The following is a 19,835-nucleotide window of genomic DNA, read 5'->3' on the forward strand; positions in this document are numbered from 1 at the left end:
CTCTCTCCCTTTGTGCTCCCTGGTCTTAACACTGCCCCCTGCATTGTGCTCACAGGGCCTTCCTCCAGAGGGGGAAGCATTTTGAGGTCAGAAATCAGTGTGTCTCTTTTGTGTTGAAGCACAAATGTTGAGGACTGGGTGAGAACTGGAATTTTCGATATATTGTGCTCAGCATGAAGATTACCTAACCTGACTTGCTTTTGACCTGAAGTCCGGATGATAATTCCCCTTTTCACGTTTGACTCGCTAGAGCCGGGAGATCATGTGGTATGTGGTAAAATTCTCTATTTAGGACATTTGTCTGGGGACCTGAACTAAACTCATTTTAAAGATGAGTTTTTAAAAAGGATTTATTAACTTTTAAATTTTGTGCATATGAGTATTTTGTACTCAAAAAGAAAATAATGCAGGTTTCATTTTGTATGTTCACACCCATGTGCACACCCACAGAGTCCAGGAGAGGACATTTGGTCCCCGGAACACAGTTTGCAGGCAGCTTTGAGCCTCCTCCACGTGGCTGCTGGGAACTGAACCTGGGTCCTTTGCATGAGTAGCCAGTGCTGTTAACTGCTTGAATCATATCTACAACCCACAATTCTTTTTTTAAAGAATTACCTTACATTTTCAACATTGTCATTTAGGTCATTTTAGGTTTTTCCACATGGTTTTTTTTTTAAGGTTTTATTGATGATGGTGGTGGTGGTAGTGGTGGTGGTAGTGGTGGTGGTGATGATGGTGATGATGATGTGCATGTGTGTATGTAGAGAAACAGTTTTTCTACATATCCTTGGCTGTCCTGGATTTCACTCTGTAGACTCACAGAGATCCACTTGCCTCTGTCTTCCAAGTGCTGGGATTAAAAGCATGTGCCACCCTTGCCCGGCTTCTTTCAGTATATTTTTAAAAAACTTAAGTGGCGATAAGCCACCTGCATTGGGTCGGGCACTCACTGTTCCCCACCACAGTTATCATTGGTTGGTGTCCTGGTAACTTGAGAATTACCGACCCTGGACATGCTTGCTTATAGCCTAGGCTACCATTTCTAGGAAGATTGATGACCTCACTTTAAAGGTAAACTAGGAGCCTTATCCTTTATCTCAGCTCCGTTCACTCGGGATTCTAGTGAATCGGTGACTAAGGAAAGGGAATGCACACTGGTGCATTGTTCTGAACCTCACTGAGACTTATATGTTACAGGTCACCTACATAGCTCCCAGATTCATCCCACACAGGCCCTATGAAACGACTGATCATATTGTGGCCTGTTTTGCTTACTTGGTTCATGTTTCTAGCGATGTGTCAGGTAGTATGTACAGACCGTGGAGGAGACCGCAAGGCCGCCTCATGCCCTGTCCCCCTGGCAAAGGGCTTTTCAAAAACTCTTTGAACAAAATGAAAAATATACTTTATCAAAAACTGGGTCTGTGGGTAGTTAATAAGAGAGTCTTCAACATGAATACCTCTTCTAGTCTATGTTTTCCACATTGCCCCACTGTGAGAGAAGAGGGACCAAAGCCAGCCGTTAGAGACACTGCCCCACTGAGGAGCATGCTCCGGGCCAGTGTGCTTAGTTGCTAACATCTAAATGATACTATTCTCCACATTGAAATCTTGATTTTTGGTGTTTTCACTAGAAATTGGAAGCATATTGAATTCCAGCAAAGCAGTAGTCAACTCTTAGAGTAGACGCTGTCTTCCCCTGGAGTCACCAAATGGCGATGGCTCAGGTGCAGCCGCAGAGCCAGGAGGACCAGGGGACTGAGGGACCGAGGAGGGTTCTGCAGCAAGCAGCCTTAGGGCTTGTGGTTGTGGTAGAGGCTGGGGGCACTCGTGAAAGTAAACCCAGAGACAAGAAGTGGATCCCCAGCACCAGGCTGGGCCCCCTGGTCAAGACAGGAAGGTCAAGTCCCTGGAGGAGCTCTACCTTTTCTCCCTTCCCTGCCCATTAAGGAGTTCGAGACTATTGACTTTTGTCTGGGAGCATCCCTAAAGGATGAGGTTCTAAAGATCATGCCAGTGCAGAAGCAGACTCGGGCTGGCCTGTGGACCAGGGTCAAAACTTGTGTCCCTCTTGGGGACTACAATGATCATGTTGGTCTTGGTGTTAAGTGCTCCAGGGAAGTAGGATCTGCCATCCAAGGGGCCATGGCCTTGGCCAACTTTTTCATCGTCCCTGTGCAGAGAGGCTACCGGGGGAAGAAAATTGCCAAGCCCTACACTGTTCATGCAAGGTGACAGACCACGGTGGCTCTGTACTGGCACCAAGTGAACGGAGTCTCTTGTGGTAACTGTTCCACGTTCATTTCTGACTGTGCCAGCCGGTTTTTCCTGAAGGATGTTAGTTCCACAGGACTCAAAGGAGGTTGGAGCAGAAGGCAATCAGGGCCTTCAAGATCTCCTCCTGTAGTGGGGTAGGCTGTCAGTCTGCAGGCGATCACGGGTATAGATGATTTGCATAACAGGGTATTATAGCCTGTACTTTATTTCCCTTCGTCATAGAATTAGTTCTTCATTTGTTAATTGGCACTGATCATGGCTTTTGTCTTAAAGCATCGGTTCTCAACCTGTGTGTAGCGATTCCTTTGGGGGATTGAACTTCTTTTCACAGGGGTCGCCTAAGACCACTGGAAAACACAGATATTTACATTAAGATTCATAACAGTGGCAAATGATGTAGCAACAAAAATAATTATATGGTTGGGGGTCACCACGACATAAGGAACTGTATTTTTTTTTTTTGGTTGATTTTTTTCGAGACAGGATTTCTCTGCTGTGGGATGGTCTGTATGTCAAATTGCTCTGATTGGTCAATAAATAAAACACTGATTGGCCAGTGGCCAGGCAGGAAGTAGGTGGGACAAGGAGAGAGGAGAAGTCTGGGAAGTGGAAGGCTGAGGCAGAGAAACTGCCAGCCGCCATGACCAGCAGCATGTGAAGACGCTGGTAAACCACCAGCCACGTGGCAAGGTATAGATTTATGGAAATGGATTAATTTAAGCTATAAGAACAGTTAACAAGAAGCCTGCCACGGCCATACAGTTTGTAAGTAATATAAGTCTCTGTGTTTACTTGGTTGGGTCTGAGCGGCTGTGGGACTGGCGAGTGACAGAGATTTGTCCTGACTGTGGGCAAGGCAGGAAAACTCTAGCTACATTTCTCTGTGTAGCTTTGCGCCTTTCCTGGAGCTCACTTGGTAGCCCAGGCTGGCCTTGAACTCACAGAGATTCGCCTGGCTCTGCCTCCCGAGTGCTGGGATTAAAGGCGTGTGCCACCAACGCCTGGCCCAAGGAACTGTATTAAAGGGTTGCAGCATTAACAAAGTTGAGAACCACTGTCCTGAAGAGTAGGAGTTAGGTCAGAAACCTCAGAACAGAGAAAATTTAAATAACATTCAAGGTGCTGGGTGAGTAGATCCTGGTGTTTGCGCTCCAGTGTCGTTGCCATGGAGACCATATGATGCGAGGCCTATTCAACATGGTGGCTCACACCTGTAATCAGCACTCTGGAGGCTGAGGTGGGGAGGGTAGCTGTGAGCCTATGACCAGTATGTGCTCCAGAGTCATAACTGGTCTTAACAGCCAGAAGGAAAGAGGCCTTAGTATGTGTTACCTTGCTCCCATCTCAGCCTTGTGGATCCTCACCAGAAACCTTTTCCTTCTCTTTCTTGTGTGGTTCATGACTCGAGAGACGTTTTGCAGTTATTCCCAGCCCAACTTTTAGGGTTTATCAGCACTTGCCTGGTGGACAGCACCCAGCCCTGCCTTCTTCCTTCTCATCCCCCAGAGCACAGAATCCCACCCTCCAAAATCACAATGTTGCTTCCTCCACACAAGTCAATTCGGAGTCTGTTAGAAGCATACTAAGGACACAGGTCTAATGATGGCATCCTCAAAGCTACAGATATGGTGACTGCTTAAATTAGAGGTGCTGTGTGGGGAGGCAGGGGAACTGAGTACAGTGTAAGACTTTAATCCCCTCATTTGGGAGGCAGAGACAGACTTCTGTGAGTTGGTAGCCACTCTAGACCAGCAGAGTTCAGGTCAGCTAAGGCTGCATAGTAAGACTCAGGGATGTACTCTGGGAGCAACATTTTCATGCAGTGAACTTAATACCTGGTCCGTGGCAGAGCCAGCACTGGAGGCTTGCATGACTTCCAGAATCTTGCTCATCAGCATCGGTGTATGTAGGTAGAACTGTAGATGACCTTGACAGACACCTGAGATTCCCAAGAGACTCCTCGAAGTTTGCAGAATCTGCTCCTTTTCCCTACAAAGGACAAGGAGCATAACACACGGTGATTCTGTCTGCATCCATCAAGCAGCAGGCGAGGGTCTTTGGTGAAAAGCAGATCCTAGAGTGTTAAGTAAGGATGTAAGCTTAGCATATGATGGGAGTTTGGGGACATTGCCAGTTGCAGTGAATAGCACTGGGGCTTTTTTTTTTCCCTTTAAGGTTTTTGAGACAGGATTTCTTTGTGTAAGAGCCCTAGCTGTCCCGAAACTCACTTTGTCTGACCTCAATCTCACAGAGATCTGCCCGCCTCTGCCTTCCAAGTGCTGGGATTAAATGCACGCATCACCACCACCACCACCGGTTTTTATTTCTCTGTGTCAGGTAGCCTTGAGAGCATTAGCTCAGCCTACCCTTTGTAGCCAGAACTTGGTTTCAACAGAATTGTTTTGAAAACAGTTGCTCCTAATATGTCAAAATTGGGTTGGCTTAAGGTAAAAAGGAAATCATAGCCTGATTTTTTTAAACTAGGAACAAAAATGTTCATATGCCAGAGTCAACTACACAGAGCACAGTTCAATTCCTAGCAGACTTTATCGTTTTTTATTACTCATTTCCAGTTGTCCGCCAGTGTGCCAGGTAAAAAGTAAAAATTACATGAAGAATTAGGATACTTCACCCAAATTTTATTTTTTAGGTGGATTTTGTCTTATATTGTATGTGATTATAGCACTTTGAGTTAGCACATTGTTAGTGACAGAAGACTTAGATGACAGATTGTCTTGAAATCTCTAACATGAGGGTTAATTTTTTTTTGTTAATTGTGCTTGTGTATAATGTGAATATGAAAAGCACCATTCAGTGAGCTAGAGGTGTGTAAACTCAGCGGCAAAGCCCTTGGTCAGCATGCGCAGGGCCTTGACTTTGACCTCCCACTCAGAAGTAAAAGGAGAAAGAGGAGGGAAGGAAAGGATGATGGAGGGAAGTTGCTGCATTTGCTTGAGGAGCTGCCTATTTATCTAGCTGGCGACTCCTGCCTATCCGTATACACATAATGCCACGGCATAGAATTTGTTCTAAAGGAAATTGTTAACCAAATGAGGTTTTTATTTAGACACATGCGCAGGTGTAATTGTGCAGGCACACTACTTATTAGGTGGCGTTTAATAGCAGCTCCCACCGGTGGCTTAAATATTTTGCTTAGGTGCCATCAGCTGCTGTAAACCCCACTGATCTTTCTCCTGTCCTTGAACGCGGAGCAAAGAATAAGTAAGCCATTTTGGAGTCTTGGTTTTGCCAGAGCAAAGAGGGAGGGGCGGCTGCCCATTGGTGAGGCTGTATGCTTTTGAACTTTGCACGAGTCAAAATTGCCAAAGGGACAGATGTTGCCAATTTCAAATGTACAGGGGGAAGGCAAACATTGCTAAGCAACGCCGTACTTGAGAGAGCGTTTTTTAGGACCAGAGCCAGGGGAGTTGTGCCTGGGAGCACTCTGCTTCTTATGGCTCTGTTCCAGGAAGACATGCAAAGCTCTTCCTTGTCAGGGCCGCCATTGCCGCCACCAGCACCAGTGGCAGTGACCTAGTGGCATTCAGCAGGGCTGGCAGGGCCTGTGTTGAGACAGGGAAGCTCTTTTCGCCATGTAGGAAGGCATTAAGACATGCTCAGGGAGGTAAGTGCCCTACTGCCCCGCAGTAAGCATCCAGCCAGAGGTTCAGGTGAGGAGGGCCAGGAAGTAGATGGGGGTGTGGAATAAGGCAAGAGATGGCTAGATCTCAAAAGAAACTCCTATTTGTCTGTGTCTCCCCTTTTCTCTGCAACAGCCAGTGCAACCTGCCTCAGTCTTCTGTGGGCACGGCTATAAACAAGGTAAATAAGCTTTGCAGCCACAGGCATTCAGCGCCTCCCAGGCCCTCTGCGGCTGTGCACACCTGATAGGTACCAAGAGCCGGCGGCGGTGGCTGCTGCTGCTGCTGCTGCTGCTGCTGCTGCTCTTTGTCTGTCACCAGAGGCTTGCCTACCTCTTGAGATTTGTGTGGCTGTTTGTGTGGACTCTGGAGCCTGCCTTCTTAAAAAATAATAGTCGCAAAAGTCAAGAAAGTATACCTACCCATAGTTCTGTATTGGTAGCAGATGCAGACCTGTTTTTACTGTGGTGTGTTTTGAAACATTGTCTAACTATGTAGCTCAGGCAGGCCTTGAACATTCTGCTGCCTCTACCTCCGAGTGTTGTGGTTATAGGCTTATATCGCCATGCCAGGATACATGTATATTGACAATATATTTATGGCAACTAAAAGCATAAATGTTCAATAATCCCTACGACTAATAATTTTTCCTACATCTTTCAAGCACTAGTCCTGAATTTATGGATGATTTGGCAAATATAGATTGAAGATACTGATCATTTAAAAGTCAAAACATGAACTGTACACATGCATTACCCTTTTAAGAACTTACACCTTTGTTTATTTTTCCAGCAGATATGTTGAATCCAAGTCTAGTTTAGAAGATTGGGAACATCATGCACCTTTTTTAAGGCGCGCGCGCATGCGCGCGCGCGCGCACACACACACACACACACACACACGCAGGTACCCACAGAAGCCAGAGGTATTAGATCCTGCTGGAGCAAGAGTCACAGGTATTTGTGAGCCTCTTGATGGTCCTACAAGAACATTATACATCACCCCCACCCCAGCCACCTCCCCCCCAGCAAGGTTTCTCTGTGTAACAGCTCTGGTTGTCCTGGAATTCGCTTTGTAGACCAGGCTGGCCTCGAACTCACAGAGATCTGCTTTCCTCTTCCTCCAAAGTGCTGGGATTAAGGGTGTGCACCACCACTGCCCGGCTATAATAATATGCATTGTTAACCACTGAGCCATCTCTCCAGCTGCCTCCACAAGTTTCAAGGTCTAGCAGCAATGCCTTTCACGAAGCCTAGGGATGTTTCAGAACACTCTTACTGCAGTGCAGACAAGTGTATAGATAAGCTTCATTGTTCTTTTAGCTTTGTGCTTCTTACTGATTGGTTTTTGTTTGTTTGTTTGGTTTTGGTTTTTTTTTTTAACATTGTCTGTGGTCACATCATCTGTACGTGTCTGGAGTATAAATTTATTTGATGAAAAATTCTAATAAGAAAAGATACAGAGCATGTTTACTTTAAGATTAAGCTATATTGCCAAGTGGTGGTGGCACCCGCCTTTAATCCCAGAACTTGGGAGGCAGAGGCAGGCTGATCTCTGTGAGCTGGAGGCCAGCCTGATTTACAGAGTGAGTTCCAGAACACAGAGAAATCCTGTCTTGAAATGCCCCCCCCCCCACAAGCTGTATTGGAATTGACCATCGAACAGTTTAAGGGAGAGAGAATTTTCAAACTACTGGTTTGTTTGATTTTGGTTTTTTAAGACAGGGGTTCTCTGTGTAGCCCTGGCTGCCCTGTAACTCTGTAGGCCAGGCTGGCCTCTGTTGAGTGCTGGGATTCAAGGCAAACACCACCATCTGACACTTTGTTCTTCAGTACAGTTTTCTAGCTGTTTCAATCCTCTCTACAAAAGTCTGTGTGGACACTGTCTTCATTACAGAACCAGTGTTAGACATGGAGACGACCCTCAGAGATTGGTTAAAAGGCTTCTCTCTCTGCTCAGGAGCCAATCTGAAAGTGCAGCTTCATTCTAAGTATTGTACTGTTCATTATAGTGTAGAATAGCATAGAGCCTTTTAGCATGGAGCTTATCACTATAAATCAGTTAAAAAATTCGGGTTGAAAGGACCTTAAGCAAGTCTTTTAAAGGTTACACATCCCACTTGTCCCTAGCTGGTGATGTAATTACCATGTCAGGGAGGAAGTGAGCGCACCCCCCACACACACTGTTTTCCCACGGGCTGTGAGCCAGGTGTCGGCCAGTGTCAGGAAAGCCACTGTTGGATCATATATAACTGAGATGCAGTTCATCTTCTAAAGGCAGTTACTTTGTTACTGTTAGTGTGGTTTTCTTGTTTCCCATAGTCTCTCTTCTCCAGTTTCTAGATCCTGTATTTTGGGAAAGCCTAAAAGGAACGGGTATAATCATGAGAGGCAGTAAATATAAGAATATTTGGAACTGAGATGAATGTGGCTGTTTGTGCCCCTAAACACCATAAGGGTGGACTCCTCAGGGGTCAAGAGCTCTAGAGACGTGAGTCTGGGGGCCTCAGGCCCTGTGTGTACACCCTGTGGATGACAGCCAGAAGCAGACATGTGAGAGATGTGAAGATGGGGTTGAAAGGAGCCAATGCCTGGTGAATGCTTCCAAAATAGGGACAAACCTGTTTTCTTAGTTTTTAAAATTGTAGTGAATAGCTTACAATCAGAAAATATTTATAGTACTTTAAAGGTAATTTCTCCCCCTCGCATTTTAAATGCTGGTTTAAAACAAGGTTGTTTTGAGACGAGGTCTTGCTTATGAGGCCAGACCTTGAACTTGTGGCAATCCCTGTATGCTATTCCACACCTGGCCTTTACCTTGCTCCTGTGTTTATTAAGTAAGATTGAGGAACATTAAGTATTTATTCAGAACTTTACTACAAAGTATATTTTCATTTTTGATTGGTCAGTAAATGACTAGCAGGTGACCTATGCTGAAGTCTTACTTAGTTTCTCTATCCTTCCAGGACACATTTATATATGAAGATAAGCCAGGAAAAGACTAAGTCTTTTCTGGGATTCAGTGTGATGACTAGGTTTCTTCTAAATTCCTCCTTTGTTTCATCCCTCCCTCCCTCTCTCCCTCCCTCTCTCCCTCCCTCCCTCCCTCCTTCCCTCCCTCCTTCCCTCCCTCCCTCCTTTGAGAGAGGCAGGGCCTCACTGTGTAAACCGGATCCATCTGGACTTCACACACCCTGTTCTTAGTCTCCAGTTAAACCGGTAGGCACAGGCTTGCATGCCACATCTACTTGAATTTGGTTTTAAACAGGCTGTACAAAAGCAAAACATAGTTTAAATTTAGGTGCCTCTTGTTAGGCTTAAACAAATGATTTATAACCACTTATAAAATTCTGACAGCACTTTTTAAAAGCCTTTCCCCCCCCCTTTTTTTTTTTCTTTTTCTGGTACTGGGGATTGAACCCAGGAAGGGTCTTGTACTTGCTAGTCCCATGCACGGTAATAAGTGCTACTTTCCCAAGGTGATTTTCTGATACTGTACGGATTCATTTGTTTCTTGTTAAGTATGTGGAAGTGAAGGCCGGCTCTTCCTCCTCCTGTGTCTGTTACAGTATCCGTAATCCCCAGCGGAGTTTCCAGCTGTTTGTTTGCTCGAAGTATTCATACCTCTGGCCCAGCACTGCAGTAATTTTCTTCCCCTCCTTCCCCCGCCACTGCTGGATTCTGGTTTTTGTTTTTGAAAATAATCGATGCCAGGAGACAGAGAAGCAAGACCTAGCCTGGGGGAGACGTTGTGATTACTGCCTTGGTAAACCCGGGATAAAACCTCTGCGTTCGTCCTGACAAGGCATGGATTAAATGGTTTATCTCATTCCTATGACTTCAGCTTCTTTCAACCTCCTCCAGAAACTGGCTGAAAGTCCCACCCAGTCCCTTTCATTTAGATACCTCCGTAGCCTCAGCTTATACTTAGCTATTAAAACAAAACAAAACAAAACAAGAAAACCACCCATGAAACTCAGAATTAAACATTGTTTCCAAACACCTTGTGCCACTTAAATGTGACAGACGTGAACACTTAAAAGGAAGAGCAGGTTTAAGTCTTTGTAAACATCCCATGATTGACAAAGTAATGTAATACTGTTGTCTTGGATGAGAACTGTATGTCAGTATGATCTGTGAGAGACGGGAGCAGCAGGAGGGACAGCGTGTGCATGTGTGCCTGTGCACACGTATGTGGGCAGCACAGAGGTCGTATAGAGCGCACAATGACAACATATCCAATTGTGAGTTCATATTGTGACACGCTCTCCTTGAAGAAGTACTCATCTTTGCACAATTGATGTTCACACTCAAAGCAGTCTCTCAGGCACACACTCTGAGGGCACTTTAGGAAGTAGAATTGGGTTTCAGAAGGAGAAACAGATCCTAGAGTTTAGGCCGTTTGAAACAACGTGTCTTTTTTTCTTTTTAATCACTGCAGTGAGGTGTCTAGACTTGTTCTCTGTGGTGATTTGGTGCCCCCCCCCCCCCCCCGCCCTTTAGTGCCTCATTAGCCATCCTCACTAAATCATTCATGGTTGCTGTACCCACAATGGGCTTCACGGGGGCCTCATGTGATCTCTCATCAAAAGTCCAGTGTTTTAGAGGCGCACCCCCTTGAGGATCTCAGCTCCCCACACTACGTGGCGAATGGTGATAATTCACAGTCAGTCAGGAAGCTGAAAAGTGAGGGGCGACATGCTCTCTAATAGTGGGGTGGTGATGTTGCTGTTGCTTGACTGTCTGTTTACCCAGGCACCACTTCCAAGTGACTTTAAACACATCCCTCGCTTTGTACTGAGAGGTTACTTAACCAGCTGGTACAGATGCATCAACACTAGTCAGTACTGTTTCATTGGCTTCACTGAAAATGCTACCAAACACCTGAGAACTCAGAATCCCGTGAGAAGGAATGGTGCTAGAAATTCGGGATGGTGGCACTTTTGCCATGGCCCCATATTATTATTACCATATTTGTGTCCGGTTAATGTTTACAGTTCTATATGGTCCTCTTCAAAAGCAGTCTGTGCTCTTCACAGCTGATCCATCTTTCCAGCCCAATTAATAATCTTTAAAGGAAGAGTTTAACAGTTAAATGCAACTTGCATAGCATACTTTCAATTAAAGAAAACTGTTTAGGGTGCCTTATTTAGTAGTTCTCTTTCATTAATAGCCTTAAACACCCTTGGGTTTGTGTGCTTTTATTTGTTGAATCCAGACCGCGAGAATCAGAATCCTGAGTTTCAGAATTATTGGTGTTGCTTCCTTTTAACAAAACTCTAAACAGAATTTCCAGGATGGAAAAGTTCAGTTATTTCAGATTGAGATTTTCACAATGTTTTCATGTGTGTAGCTTGAGTTTTCCTGCCTTGCCCACAGTCAGGACAAATCTTTGTCACCCGCCAGTCCCACAGCCGCTCAGGCCCAACCAAGTAAACACAGAGACTTATATTGCTTACAAACTGTATGGCCGTGGCAGGCTTCTTGCTAACTGTTCTTACAGCTTAAATTAATCCATTTCTATAAATCTATACCTTGCCACGTGGCTCGTGGTTTACCGGCATCTTCACATGCTGCTTGTCACGGCAGCGGCTGGCAGTGACTCCTTCCACCTTCCTGTTCTTTCTTTTCTCCTCTCTGTTAGTCCTGCCTATACTTCCTGCCTGGCCACTGGCCAATCAGTGTTTTGTTTATTGACCAATCAGACCAATTTGACATACAGACCGTCCCACAGCATGTGTGTTTTAGGAAAATGAACCCTCTCTATGACACCAGTGAAAGCAAACGCTTCTGTCTAGCTTCCTGGGAAGGAACACAGAGTTGTCCAATTACTCTTATTGGTCTCTAAGGGCTGCTTCCGGGAAGGGTTCATAAAAGTTTCCGTGTTTTGTTTTTTACCCTTCCCCCCATTTTTAGCCCACCTTTGCTTTAGTTTCAAAGTCAGAAGGATGCCATGGTTTGTGGCTAGAGGAGCAGTTTCCCTAAAAGTGTACCTTAAACAAGTCCGGCTGTGGGCTGTCATTTCCTGACTAACGTGGGCTCCAGTGCAGACAGACTGGGGTCTTTTGATCTCCTGCTTCCCAGGGACACACACCCTACCTTTACCCCACCCGATTGGAGGAGACCGATGAGAACACATTGATTACGAGACATGGAGCTGAACGTGAGGGAAAACTTTGAGAGAAGAGCACAAGTGTTGTCTCCTTCTCCTCCCCCTCCTCCTCCAGATTCTCCCCCAGGGAAGCTGTGCCGTCTCCCGCAGCAGGTTTTGTTGGGAAGTGAATAATCACAAGTGGCCTGTGGGTTCCTCTTCGTCCTTTGTGTAGTTGAAGATTGGCCTGGGCCTCCTGGGAGCTGGCATCGCAGACCTGTACCACCACGGTACCTCTTCACCATACTTTCAGTCTTTTAATACATCCCTCTTCTAAAAAGTTGTTTGGAGAACTGGAAAGATTTCTGCAAGTGCTGTCCAATCAGATGTGTGCTAATCTCTGTGTCGGGCACGCAGTCGGATGCTACAGAGAGGTGTTTAGGGACATGAATGATTTTGTGTGTGCACAAATCACTTCTTACCAGTGGTTTTCATTTCTTACCACGGATCTAGGGCTCCTGTGGATGTAGCTCAGTGGTTGAATGTGTGCTTAGCACTCTTCAATCCCTAGCATCAAAAAAAAAAAAAAAAACAAAAAACAAAAAACAACCAACCAAACAAAAAACTTGAAACAACCTGTTTAAAACAAAAACAACAACAACAAAGAACTTCTCACTATTTAGGGGCCAATAAGATGGCCCAGTGAGCAGATAGCTGCCACCAAGCCCAATGACCCGTATTGTGGAAGGAGAGACCCTGTGCCTGTGAATTGCCCTCTGACTCATACATACCCACATGTGTATGCATTCACACAGGTACATGCATACACATGTACACAAACAAATATAAGCTTAAAAAAAAAACCAAAAAAACCTGTCCACTTTTTGGGGACATTTTTTAGGGAGATGAAACACGTTTAATACAAAATATGTTTTTAAAATGATGTGTGTGTGTTGGTATCTCTCTACCTGAGCAGTGCCCATGGAGAGAGATGTGAGCTGTTCCAAGTAGGTGAATTTGGGTCCTCTTCAAAAGCAGTCTGTGCTCTTCACAGCTGATCCATCTTTCCAGCCCAATTAATAATCTTTAAAGGAAGAGTTTAAAAGTTAAATGCAACTTGCATAGCATACTTTCAATTAAAGAAAACTTTTTAGGGTGCCTTATTTAGTAGTTCTCTTTCATTAATAGCCTTAAACACCCTTGGGTCTGTGTGTGTACGTGTGCACATGTGTTGTGGCTATTGTTTTTAATTGGCCTATATGTGTGCCCACGCATCCATCTAGAAGCCTCAAATTCTTATCCTAAAGTTTGGTGTGTAGAGATTGACATACAGACAGTTGCCCAGGGACTGTGGTGCCATAATGCCTTCCAGCTGAAGTAGGCACACCCAGGCGGTGTTCTTGGAGCCGACTTAGGTGATTTACTGCTTATTCACAGAGTACAATTAACATTATGTCAGGCCTTGTTCAGTCAGGCCCTTTGGTTTCCGACTCTAATCTTTCTTAGAAGTGATGATTATGGTATCTTCATATAATTGCATCTATTTATTTGTATGGCACAGATTTTAACACACACTATTTTATTTCTTCCTCGTAACACTCTTTCCAGGCTTTGTGTATTTCACACATATGTACATTCAGTACTTACTTCCTAGTTCATATGTTTAGTGTGTGTGATATGCATGTGTGCACCAGCATGTACGTATGCACTTGGAGCAAGCATGTGCCGCGGGGCCATATGTCAGAGCACAGCCTCTACTTACCATGTGGTCTCTCTGTTCTTATCTGTGTGTGCCAGGCTAGCTGACCTCACGTTTTTCCACAGATTCGCCCGTCACCACGTCCTGTCTTGCCTTGGGAGTCCCAGGGTTACAGATGTGTGTTACTGGGCCCACCCTTATGGTGGGTTCTGGAAAGCCCAGCTGAGGTCCTCACACAAGAAGCAAGCTTGGTCCCTTGTTCAGTACTTCAGTTTAACTGCTAGAAAGGGAGCCAAAAATTGCCTTTCTCTCAAGGACTTTCCGATTTCCTCTGGGAAGTGAGAGCAGACCTGGGCCCTGTTCGTATGCATCATGTCCACTCTGGGAAGGTGGCTGCCAGTCTGTCGGCAGCAATTCAGTGCCGTGCTGTGTGTGGTGAGTAGGGTTCAATGGCCAGGCACTGCTGAGGACAGACAGACAGACACACACACACACACACACACACACACACACACCTGAGACAGGAGAAGGGCAGTTCCATAGAGGAGGTTTATAAAGGTCCAGGAGCCGAAGACAGGTGGCTGGACTTCTAGGAGTTTTCATCTTTTTTTATTTCAATCTAATGTTTGTGAGTTGGTTGTTTTTTTTGTTTTTGTTTTTTGTTTTTTTCTTTTTAGAGACAAGGTTTCTCCATGTAGTCCTGGCTGTCATGGAACTTACTCTGTTGACCAGGCTGGCCTTGAACTCAGATTCATCCTCCTGCCTGGTTTTTTTTTTTTTTTTTTTTTTTTTTTTTTTTTTTTTTTTTTTTTTTTTTTGCCATAGCCAAGTAATATATTTAATGGTTTAGGATTTAAAAGTTTAAAAGAGAATCTGGGCAGTGGTGGCACATGCATTTTTACCCTAGCACTCGGGAGGCAGAGGCAGGCAGATCTCTGAGTCTGAGCCCAGCCTGGTCTACAGAGCAAGTTCCTGGACAGCTAGGACACAGAAGGGCCTGCCTCACCAGCCAGCCTCCTGTAGACCGGAAGCACCAGGTTTGGTGAGAGCCATGTGGGAAGACACCCACCGGCAACCCTGGCCCCTGCGCGGTGAGCGCACACGCGTGCTCCTGCACAGTGAGCACACACACACTCTCCCTCCCTCCTCCCTCCTCCCCTCCAGCCCCCTTTGTGGGAGCCATCAGCCAAGCTGATGCTGGAGTTCTGAGCTCTCCGCCCCCTCTGCCCATGACCTGTGGCGTAGGTGAGGTATTGTCAGCCTTCGGGCTGGTTGCCAATCCAATCTGGGGACTTTTTTTTCTTTTTTAAATTTAGTCGTCTGCGTGTTTCTGAGGAGATACAGGGGCAGATGGTTAGCTCCACGCCCTTTCAGGGCCTGTTTCTACATAGTTAGCTCAGGTGTTGATTTCTGATTCAACCAGCCTACGGCACCTACCGTGTTTCCAAAGCCCTCATGTTTAAAACATCTCATTTTTAAATTTTTCTTTTGTGTGTATGGTGTTTTTCCTGCATGTGTGTTTGTGTGTCCTGTGCATGCCTGGTGGCCATGGAGGCCAGAAGAGGTCATGGGCTCCTCTGGAACTGGAGCTGTAGATATGGGTGCTTGGGAGGTCCTACCCAGGTCCTCTGGAGAAGCACCAAGTCATGTCTCTGCCCCAGAAATCAGAACGGAAACACCAGCACATGCTGTTGGTGGCATTTATGCAGCAGGTGGTGTGTGGTCGAGTCTGGGGTGGGGGTCGGGTGGCCGGCCCCTGCTTTCAGAGAACTTGTAGCCTAGAAGAAGCAGAGTGTTAACATAATGGAGTATAGATGAGTCTGGGGGGCCACAGTGATACAGTAGGCTGCTCTAGGGGAGTCATCTGTAACAGAGGGTGCCTCTGGAGTGGTCTGGGGAACTCCTTGGCAACCTGGGCAAAGGGGAGCAGCTGGGTACGTTTTCTTTGTCCCTGAGGGTCAGTTGAGCAGGTGGCGGGAATGGGAAGATTGTTCCAGGCAGGGACACCCCGCTCATTGAGCCAGTGGGGTAGGGAAGCAGCAGATCACAACCCAAGGGGCAGGAAGAAAGGCTGCTGGGAAGAGCTGGGTGGAAGTTCTTCTGACACAGTCACTAATTGATGTTGGCGCTGCGCATCCCTTAGGTTGATTCCTTCTGCCTGCTTTTAAAGTCCCATGGCAGCACACTTGACTTCACACCGCGCCTGTGAAGTGGCTAAGATGTGGTAATATTCTCCTCTATCACAATAAGGAAATAGTCCTAAGAGGTTGAATTTTATCCAAGATCACTGAGTAGGTCGTGAGCAAAGCCACCTTAGAGAAGCTGGAATCTTTTGGCTCCCCTCTTCAGTGTCCACCCTCTGTGGCCCCATTTCCTGGTAAGCCTTAATGAAAATAGGATCATTATAAAAAACAAAGAACCGCGGTTCTGTTGGAACTCGATGCCAAGCTGAGCACGGCCGGAGCCTCCAGTCTCGGTGGCGAGTGTTTCTTCTGCTCACTTCCTTTTAGCATAGCTAAAGGAAGTTCAGGAGACCTGCAAGCGATCTTCATTTTGGTGTCTAGGAGGCCGGAGATCAGACTGTGACCAGAATTCTTTTTTTAGTCTGAAGCACTCGCATGATGTAGTAGTGAGAGGCAGGGGAATGTGAACCCCCAAACTCAGCTTTGCTGCTTGTAGAAAGAAGGAAATGGAGAAACACTGTTCCTTAATGGTCTTGATCATGCACAAAACAGAAACCCAGGTCTCCCAGGCCTGTTTGTCCCGGGCACAGTCTTTGGAAAGCCAGTTTGACAGGATCGTGAAGCTTGGCTGTTTCAGAGCTTTGGTGTGACCTTGTGTGGCACGCAGTTTTAGTCTGCCTGCTTAAAAACTGCCTGCCTACCACAGTGGTTGATACGAGAATGAAACTGGATCTTGCACACCATTCCCTGGGACATTTTAATTGATCCTAAGGTTTTTTTGTAATAGGGATGTGTATCTTGGGGCTGATGGATGCATTTAGTGGACTGAATTCTCCCTAACAAGCCTAGTGATCAATTTTATGATCAATGGTTCAATTGGAGGGAATTATAGTATGTTTAAGAGTTGAATGCAGTGCCAAGTATAGTATGCCCTTCATAAGTAGCTGCTATATTCTCTGCTTAATTGAGTAGGGCTGTTGTTCTTGGCTTAAGGCCATGCCCACCCCAGTGGGGAAGTGAGTCTGCTCTAGAATCCTCGTGTGAAGTGACAGCAGAGACTGTGCGAGCCGTGGTGGCTCACCTCCTCCAGGAGCGTGGACGCTGAGTGTGTGTGGGAGCCGTGGTGGGCTCACCTCCTCCAGGAGCGTGGACGCTGAGTACAGAGACAACAGTCAGAGCTGGGACTGCGTCAGACTCCCTGCCCTTAGGGGAAGCCCTGCTCTTCTTGATGATCAGTTATTGATTTTGGTGTTGTGTTTTATTATCTTGTGTTCCGTAAGAAATCTTTAAAACCCTGCCATTGAGTTTCAGCACGCTAGCCAGGACTGGTTGTTCATTCTTGGGCAAGAACTGCCAGGAGAGCCTGGTTCTGCTCAGCAGGAAGGGCAGTACAGAGCCCGAGCCCTGCAGGAGGATGTGGGTTTTAAGAGCCAGATTAGCGCACGGGCTTGCTCAGAATCTCCTCCCTCTTTGGGAGGTTTCCTTTCGGTGGCAGACTCTGAGGGGCCGAGCTGTGCTTTATTTCATGGCTGTTCTTACGCTGCAGAAAGACCCGGTTCTCTGACTTGGCTCTAATTTGGGGGGAGAGAAGAGGAGAGGCAGAACATCTGATAGATTAGAGCTACGTTGAGTGTCTTGTAGCTCCTTTTATTTTTGTTTCACACTTAATTGTTTAGGTGTGCACATGTGTGCCTATGGCATGGCACACAGGCAGAGACCAGAAGAAAGCTAGTGGGCTTTGGTTCTCTCCTTCTACCCTGTGGCTTGTGGGGATTGAACTCAGGCCATCGGGCTTGGTACCTCTACCCACCGAGCTGTCTCACCAGCCCTTCCTTTTAAATATAGCTTCCAAGGTAGCTTGGTGCATGTGGGAGGGCTAGTAAGAAAGAACATGAGCACCAGCCTTCTCTGCAGCAGTTCAGGGTGTGTGAAATGGGGATGTGGGTAGGAGAGAGCCCCGGGAATCATGGTGTGGGGTGGGAATGTGGGTAGGAGAGAGCACCAGGAGTCCAATGCTGTTCCCAGGAAGCAGAGCAAGAGGTTGTGAGGCCCCTTTTAGCTCTTTGTCGGCATGAAATTACCTCTAAGGAAAATACACCTTGGAGGGTTACTTCCCACCTCATTCTGTGTCTTGGAAAGAATGGGCAAGCTCTTTTGTGGGTCCTCGTCACAGCATGATTTTCCATTTCCACTAATTGCCGGCCACTTCGACTGAATTCCCACTTCCATCCTTGCCCCAGGCAGGGGGAGGGGACTATTGTCCTGAGACATAGGAGTCCCGCTTCACTTCTGATGGTCAGTCATTGAAATCAGCATATAGTCACATTTTATGCCCAGGTGAAAACACCATTTTTTTTTTTTTTTTTTGGTATCTGACATTTATCCTAAAATGTGGCACTATCATGTGGTCCAGGTTTTTGACATCTTTTGATGGTTTTTGGAAACTAAAAGCTAGTTTTGACCTGTGGAATGTCTGGGGATGAGGTAGATGGATGCAGTAGAGGAGGTTTTCCTTAACTCTCTCTGGTCATATCTCTGAACTTCTTGGCCATGCCTCAGGAAGCCAGGCTCCAAAAATGTCCACAGAATCACCACCCTCAGGGTATTCACTTGTGTTGAACATGTACCGAGGCAGATCCCATTGCATTTTAATTTTGACCTGACTATTAGACTCAATTACAGCATGATGCAAAAGTTGTACCTTTTTTCTTTTTATTTTTTTTTTGATTAGACCAAGACGAAAGGGTAGATTAATAAACCTCAATTGTGAATTAGTAACCAATGTTATAGTATAGTACACTTTTTGGTTCCTCGAGACAGGGTGTCTCTTTGTAGTTTTGGTGCCTGTCCTGGAACTCGCTCTGTAGACCAGGCTGGCCTCGAACTCACAGAGATCCGCCTGCCTTTGCCTCCAGAGTGCTGGGGTTAAAGGCACCACCACCAGGCTATAGTGCACTTTTAAGTTGTGGCGGAGACCAAGGTAAGACCGCTCTGCACCTACCTGTTACCTGTGAGGTGGCACACTGACCAGAGCATCACCTGCGTGAGAGGGGCAATGGTACTCACTGTGTGCTTGGCGCCTCGGCGCTGACATGGAGCAAAAGGGGCTGTTCCATCGAAAACTGCAGATCTGTGGGCCGAGTACCGTGTTTCTAATGTAGAGAAATTATTTTAGCTTTAGCCTTTTTGTGTCCTTTGTACTTACCAAGGACGCACAGACCATAAGCTGGAGTTTCCCCAGCGCTGTCTGGGATGGCGATACTTGTTTCTGTTTGGCTAAAGATGAGGTGGAAGCCCTAAGCAGTGGACCTTAGCTCCAAGTCGCTCAGTCCTCACCCCGTTGGTTGTCCTTTATGCACACACAGGCGTGTGTACATCTGTGTGAGTGTGCTTCTGTAGAGCAAAATTCCAGCGGAAGTGAGAGTAGTTCCGGTGCTGGAGAGGTGGCTCAGCAGTTATGAGCTCATAGCCACCTTCCAGAGGACCTGAGTTCAATTTCCAGCACCCGTGACATGCAGCTTACAACCTTGTGTGACTCCAGCACTGGGGGTTCTGACATCCTCCTCTGGCCTCTGGGATTGCTTACATATATCACACACACACACACACACACACACACACACACACACACAGAGAGAGAGAGAGAGAGAGAGAGAGAGAGAGAGAGATCTTTAAACATAAAATGAGTTTTAGAAAACTATAATGAAGAGCTCTCCGTGACTGGCCTCTGGCCTCCACTGTGGTTGCAGCTGTGTTGAGATGATCTCCGTGTCTGTCTTCTTTTAACATGGCTTCTCTGTCACTGGATGGTGTTGGAAGTTAGCCAACTGTGTTACCTGCTTCCATCTTTTGCCTCCATTTCTGTTACATCCTGCGTCCTCTTAGATTCACTAAGTCCCTCCCTCCCTCCCTCCTCTCCAGCATTCCTTCCTTCCATCCCCCTTC

The 19,835-nt window shown here is 46.3% G+C and overlaps 1 protein-coding gene across 3 annotated transcripts in view; it reads left to right on the plus strand.

Moving 5' to 3' along the window:
* Positions 1 to 19,835, plus strand: part of Aff1 (AF4/FMR2 family member 1) — a 165,134-nt gene that overhangs the window by 102,683 nt on the left and 42,616 nt on the right. The window lies entirely within an intron of this gene.

This window comes from Peromyscus leucopus, chromosome 10, assembly GCF_004664715.2.
Source record: "Peromyscus leucopus breed LL Stock chromosome 10, UCI_PerLeu_2.1, whole genome shotgun sequence".
Lineage (NCBI taxonomy): Eukaryota > Metazoa > Chordata > Mammalia > Rodentia > Cricetidae > Peromyscus > Peromyscus leucopus.